Genomic DNA, 6,903 nt, shown 5'->3' on the forward strand with positions numbered 1-6,903 from the left:
TCGCCGGCCGTGGGCATCGGAGGAGCCCGCCTGAGCGATGGCAGCAGCTGCCCCGTGCGGGGAGGATTCCTCTCCAAAGGTCACTGACATACTTGCTCCAGCGGGCTGCAGGAGCCGGGCAGCCCATGGGGGCAGGGGCACCAGCCCCGACTTGCAGGGAGCCCGCGAAAGCTGAAGGAATCGGGACTCGTGGTGGAGGGGATCTCTTTTATTACACCGACTAGATTTTTGCAACAACAACACCAAAGAAAGAAAACTTTCATTGCAAGCTTTCGGGCAAGCTTCCCCTGCCCAAGCTTTTTTGGCAAAAATCTAGTTGGTGTAATAAGAGATCGCCTCCACCACGAGTTCGGAGTCCTTCGGCATCCAGACCAGTGGCTCTCAAACTTTCTTTTTGGCGGACCGCTTGAAAATTGCACATGGTCTCAGCGGACCACTTAATCCACATTTTTTTTTGTTCTACAAATCAAAGTGCACAGCTCCTATTTTCATATCAGTAGTCTGAGGTGATGCATGTGCCTGGGGTTTTTTTGAGCAAAGTTCTGGGAAGTCTGGTGTAGTGTTTGTCAGCTTTAGCCTTAGGTCACCTTTCTGCAGACCACCTGAATGGAGCTCGCAGACCCCAGCTTGAAAGCCTTTGCTCTAGACCCACCCGGCTACAACCTGGAAACCTGACAGCAAAGTTAACGCACTTGTGCAGAAGGCTCCTTGCAAGCCAACCGAGCTGAGAAGCTGCTAGCACTAGAAGAATCTTTGGGAGGTTCATCTTGCTGTCTCTAAATACTTAAGAATAGGGCATTTCATAAAGCTATTGATTTCTTCTCCCTCTGTGTTGTGTCTGTCCTGCCTGCTGTGGACTGGAGTCTAAAATCGTCCCTTTCCTTTTCAGTCCCAATTTGATCTCTTCCCACCAAATCTGGAACCTTTCCATTTTCCAGAGATGCTGAACACCACCTTTATTCTTCTTCATGTATAAGCAGAATGTTTTAATACAATCAAGAAGCCAACCTTTGAGCATGAATGTGATAATACAGTCCCCTCTGCCTTCACATGGAGGCACTAACTAGTTCACTAACTAGTTGCCCTTAGTTTATCAATCTGCCTTCACATGGAGCTCTTTTGCCTAGATGTATCAGTGGCCGTGTCTACATGAGACACTTTACTGTGCAGTAGACTAGTCTACTGTGCAGTAAAGTGTCAGCATCTACACGTGCAGGCACTTACTGTGCAGTAAAATTTACTACCTGCATAATTTACTATCTGCAGTAAATTTACTGCACAGTAGGGCTGTACGAAGCTTCGGTCCCTGATTCAATTCTGCAGAGATTCGGCCTGATTTGGTGGCCAAATCTCTGAATATGAATCGAATCAGAGGACCCTTTAGCCTCTCCAAATTGAATCGGGACCCTCCAAATTGATTCGGAGAGATTTGGAAAGATTCGGAGATTTGGACACAGACACAGATTTACATGTTTTTTCTACCTCTAGGTAGCAGGGGCTCATCAATGCTGTGATGCGGGGTGGATGGAGTGTCCCACAGAAGCATGGGGGGCTCCCCAGTGTGCTTGGCAGTAGACCTGAAAGTGGACTACAAGCACTTTCAGTCTACTTCTGGGTCTGCCAGAGACTGCGCAGGCCCCCCCGTGCCTTCCCCAGCTCAGCAGTTGGTGCCTCCTGGGTCGGGGGGGCGCCCGGGGTCCCCCTGTGGCTGATCACTGAGCCGGGGAGGTGCGAGGGGCCCCCCTGCACTCTCCCCGGTCCACGTCCAGGTTTACCACCAAGCACGTGGAGGCCCTCCCCACACTCTGGTGGGATGCTCAATGCACCCCAGCATCGCAGCGTTCACAAGCCACGCTGGAACCTTCAAGGTATGTAGAAAAAACATTTAAAGCTGTGTCTATGGCCAAATCGCTGATTCTCTGAATCAGCATTGAATCTTCAGATTCAGATTTGACTGAATCGAATCAGAGGCAGTGATCTAAATCAACAAATAGAATCACTGTCCCCGATTCAGGCCGAATTTGAATCTGAATCGAGTAGGGCCCACTTCGCACACCCCTACTGCACAGTAAAGCCAAATAGCATTAATTGCATTGCATGTGTAGACATGCCTAGTGTGATTTAAGCAGTGACCCTTGAGCCCTACCGCCTGCCCCCTGAGCCCCGTGATCCCTGCCCCACCCAGCTTCATCTTAAGCTGGTTGAGTGTCCACCAACAGTTAAGACAGTAGTTTCTACCTTTTTAGACTCAGGTCCCCCTCCCCCTTTTTTTGACCTGAGGCATCCCCCCATAACTGTTCCCAGTACATCCCCTTTCAACACTACTGTCTCCCACATCCCCTTTTACCATTTCCTTATCCCCCGCTTATAATTTCTTTACAAGAATTAGCACATTTTAGAAGACATAGCTGTCTTTCTATCCATTTTTTCCTCTTTTAGGGATACAAATTCCATAGACTTACATGTCCATACTTCCTTCAGTCTCTGAACTCCTCAGTCCATTTGACTTCACTAACTAGTTGCCTTAGTTTATCAATTTGCCCTTTTGAAATGAGAAGGTAGGTCAGGGTGGCACCTCGGAGACTAGCTTTTTCAGAGACAAGGGTACTTCTCAGAACCAGTTAGTCTGGTACATAACTGGAGGTAGGGCAGGGTGGCACCTTAGAAACAAATCAGCCTTTTGAAATGAAAAACGTTACTTGCATACCTTCATTTTGTTTCTCCTTCCATTTGATTCAAAATAAATTCACTCATGGACACATTATCAAATATTGTTTTCCAAGACAGCTATGTCTTCTAAAATGTGCTAATTCTTTACAAAAATTGGGCCCCTTGTTGATTCAATGACTGCTTGGTAAAGAAAACTGTTGGCTATCATGAAGGAATATCTGAGCCCCACCATCCTTAGTCCTGTTTGTTATCTTACCAAATATAGGCTAGAGAAAGTCTCCTCTAATGATATTTGTATGGTATTTGTATTGGTATGTTTATATGGTATTGGTATGTCTGTATGGTATTTGTATAGTATGATAGTATTTATGTCTTCATTCAGATCTCTATTCAGTTTTTCCTTTTGATAATACTCATTCCTTCTCACCCTAAGCTATTACTAAAGACCAGATTTTTCTGGTATTTAGGTGTCCAAAGATGCAGATAGGTACCTAGGAAATTTTCAAAAGCACTTAACGTTCATAGCTCCATTGAAATTAGGAGCCTAGAGGGATCTTTTAAAGTGCCTATCTGTATTATTAGGTACTTAAATACCTTTAAAAATCTTGTTTTAAATAACTATTTGAGCTTCGTAAATAGTTATGGAAAAACTTGAAGTGCAATTTTTAACACCTCAGTCATACTATATTACAGAGGGACACAGGCTATTAGGTATTTCTTGCTCATGATGTGCTCACTTGCCCTTTGAGAAGAGCTGCTGCTAAGTTATTACTTTCCCACTATTAGGCTGAGCCTTATTTCTGTCCTTTTCCCAATACAATGGTTACTACTATTCTGGGTGAAGCTCATTTTCAAAAAAAAAGATGCATGCCCCAGGTAATCCTTCATGGAACATGGAGAAAAAAGAGATTGATCCCTGTTTTGCTCTCAGAATAGTGGAGCTACACAGCCACAGAAGAGATAGAAAGTGTTAGAAACAGGATTAGAATTCATAAACTCTTACCTGCTTGTCATGTGCTCATAGCATTAATCCAGAGAACTGGGCTTCTCTTTTGCTCTCATGGAACAAGGTCCAAACTCCCAATTTCTTTCTCAGTTTTTCATTGTAGTTTAATATGTTGTCTTTTTACTATATCTTTTATGATCCTCTGGTATTAAAACAAAGAGGTCAAACACTCTTTCTTGGGTAATTTTGAGATCTGAGGTGATAGAGTGGAAAGGTACATTTGGGTAAATATAATCAAGGAAACTTTAGAATTTGGATTCTTTCTCAACAGTGTACTTTTTAAGGCTTTGAATATACTTCAGTATGCTTTTTGGCCTAGTTTTAATGCCAATTATTCATTCCTTTTTATGCAAATATGGAGTTTGATGGTTCTGAAGATGCAGGTGATTTATTTATTTTTATGAGAGTAGCAATGTTGTATGTTGTGTTCTGGAACTGTAATATATTGAAAGATGAACCTTCCTGCAGGTGTGAACTGCTATGGAATGTGACCTGTAATATATATTTTTTTCTTTTCCTTGTCTCAATTTAATTCATTCCTGTCAGAGAGTCACAGAAACCCCAAAGTATTTTGTGTTTCACAAAGTTTAAACCCTAGAAGTAATTCTTTTGAAACCAAAACAAACCACAGTAACTGGTTTGGTAAAGATAAAAGTAGAAACTTTTTCACATGTAATAAAACTACCACCTATAGTAGTCTTGGAAAATACAGTCTTATTGGACCAGATTCTGACATCCATACCTCATAATGAATAGCCTTGATCTGAAAGTCATCCCATTGACTACTTTGAAGCTACTCAGTTGATAGGATACCAGAACGTATTCCTTAAGCCTTTACTCCTCCTCTCAGTTCTAAAGTTTATTATGGTTTAGCTTTTACAGAGTAACACCCGGTATAAATGTAATATTTTGATTAATGTTCCCATAACATAATAATGATAGGTACAAGTTCATAATTTTGGACACATTCAGTGAAAGAATAGAAATGTTATTTTTGTGATTATGAATGTGACCACTTGTTTATCTTGAAGAGGCCATACAATGATGATAGATAAGTGGATGGCTATAACCATCTTGAATTAGCTCGCATTATGACTCTTAGCCTATTTTAATGTGCATTAAAGCATCAAGTCTGCTGGAGTGTGGTAATTACCGTGTTCCAGCAGACTTCAGTGTCATATGTATCAGCATCCCTGAGCTGAGAAATGGTAGTAGGGTGCTTAAAACTAAATCTTGTTCAATGAGCTTTAGTTCAAAGCAGCCTGCTGCCATTTTTTAGTGCAAGGACACTGATACATGACGCACTGGGTGCTTTTATTAGTGCAGCTCTTGGACCTGTCCTAATGAACAACCCTCTCCACCCCCACCTCCTGGAGCACGTCTAAAAACTCCCAGAGGTACTAGATTTAATGTGCATTAACTAAAGCCTATTAATGCACGTGTAGACATGCCCGCTATCTCTGAATTATCTGGTAGGTATAGGGAGCCGTTCCTAAGTAGATACATGTAATACAATGATGAACAGCAAAGCAGTTATATGGCACAGCTATTATCAGAAGCTGTGTGCCTTTATCAAAATTCTGCTCTTTGCAGATGAGTCTGCATTTAAAGTTCAGTCAGACACAGCAATGGATAACAACAGTTTTGTGATACCCTTGGGAAATTTAAATAGAATTAAAAAAATTAATTTAATGTTCCAACTGATCTCATCAAAGAAAATGAAAACATATTGAACAAGACATTAATGATAATGATTAATCAAATCTTTAATAAAATGTCTTGAACATTGGGAGATGTTAAATGCCAAGTATAATTATATAAAAGACTTAATGTTGGGACTATGCTGAGCTACCATGGAAAAGCCCTCTGTTGGAAGTGACATTATAGATGAAGATAAAGTTGTTTCTGCCTTGATCATTCTGCATGCTATGTTGCTTCCATTCAATCATTTGCAATACAATAATTAAATCTTTAAAAAATTTCAATCCATTTAATGGGACAGGAACCTAGACTTCATATTAACCTAATGTCAAAGTAGTATGTAGCTGGGTCACTTAGGGGCATGAAATGTTAAGATAAAATAATAACCAAGGTGAGAATATTTTGAACCTGTCTTGATTCAGATGTAGCTTAGACAGAACAGTAACATTTTACAAGTGGATAAATCAAAGCTTAATAATTGTTTTCCAACTATTTAAGTTGGTCTACTAAAAGATATCAGATTCACCCAAAGAACCTTGTCTGCCTAAATTAAGACAAAGATTTTTATAGTTGATATCTCTTATTGAATCTACTGTATAATTGGACATTTTTGGACAAAGTTTTTGGATATGAAGACAAGTTTTTGGATATGAAGTACTCTTCCTCAGAGCCTATGTTAATGAAATGGAGGTCAGACCAGACTATTGATCCATTCTTGTTGGCTTTAAATTCTATAAACTTGTAGTAAATAGATTTATAGAAAACCAGTAATTGGACAAAGAAAACTGTTTAGAAACAAACCTTGCTTATTTTATTCATGAATCATTCCTTTAATATCAGACTACCACGTAAGTAAAAAAAAGCAAGTTTTCTTCCTTTTCAAGGGTTACATAATATCAAGTAGAATGCATATCTTCTTTTTATATAAAATTGACACACATACACTTAATAATATGGCTGTCAGTTGAACTGGCAAGGAACAGCTCACCTGAATTGAAATTATGTAAATATTTTTACAAAGGGTTGCATTAAACAGCTTTTCTCTTCTGTCTGTGATAATCCAGTGCACCAGTGAAATGTAAATGTACAGAGAGGAATTCATAGATTTCATAGACTTCATAGACCTTAGGGGTGGAATGGACCTTGAAGATCATCAAGTCCAACTCCCTGCCCCAGGAGCATGAAGTCAACTAGGTCATAGGATCCCAGCAAGATAAGCATCCAGTTTGCTTTTGAAGGTGTTCAGTGTAGGCGCTTGAACCACCTCCGGTGGCAGGCTGTTCCAGACCTTGGGGGCTCGGACAGTAAAGAAATTCTTCCTTATGTCCAGCCTGAAACGGTCTTGTCGTAGTTTATGACCATTCGACCTAGTCATCATCCCTTGGGGCGCTCTGGTGAACAAACGTTCCCCCAGATACTGGTGGTCACCCCTGATAAACTTATAGGTGGCCATCAGATCACCCCTGAGCCTGCGCTTTTCCAGGCTAAAGAGCCCCAGGGCTCTCAGCCTGTCATCGTAGGGTCTG

This window comes from Alligator sinensis, unplaced genomic scaffold (genome assembly GCF_000455745.1).
Source record: "Alligator sinensis unplaced genomic scaffold, ASM45574v1 scaffold442_1, whole genome shotgun sequence".
NCBI lineage: Eukaryota > Metazoa > Chordata > Crocodylia > Alligatoridae > Alligator > Alligator sinensis.